The sequence below is a fragment of the Diaphorina citri genome, unplaced genomic scaffold (assembly GCF_000475195.1).
Source record: "Diaphorina citri unplaced genomic scaffold, Diaci psyllid genome assembly version 1.1 scaffold63220, whole genome shotgun sequence".
Lineage (NCBI taxonomy): Eukaryota > Metazoa > Arthropoda > Insecta > Hemiptera > Psyllidae > Diaphorina > Diaphorina citri.
The window spans coordinates 1-418 of NW_007440483.1; the positions used below are offsets into that span (position 1 = coordinate 1).

General features: G+C 49.5%; 1 pseudogene; it reads left to right on the forward strand.

Moving 5' to 3' along the window:
• The first annotated feature begins 187 nt into the window (after positions 1–187).
• On the forward strand, positions 188–301 carry LOC113473691 (annotated as a pseudogene).
• Positions 302–418: the final 117 nt, after the last annotated feature.

The following is a 418-nucleotide window of genomic DNA, read 5'->3' on the forward strand; positions in this document are numbered from 1 at the left end:
AATCGTTCCGAGAACGAACCTCATCTGTTTAGGATAAAGTTCGCCCCAGGTGGGGATCGAATCCGCGACCTATCACTTACTAGGCAGGAGTGTTACCCTCCCAAGATAAAATAAAAACCAGGCTGGTAACAGAGATCTCAAAATACGATTATGTATGTGAAAAAAGGATGGGATTATGAATTGGTCCACCAGCGGTGACAGCACGTTGAATGCTCCAGTTCCCCACGGATCACTGAAGTAACGTTGCGCGTGGTTAGTACTTGGATGGGTGACCATCTGGGAATTCCGCGTGCCGCTGGGTTCCCGGCTCCAGGCTGGGTGAGGTTAATTTGAGGAGGCGGGTAGCTTGTTGCCGAATGGTGGGTAAAACCCCCGTCACAAGAAGTCTCCTTGTTCTTTCTCAGCTTCTGTTTTCTCT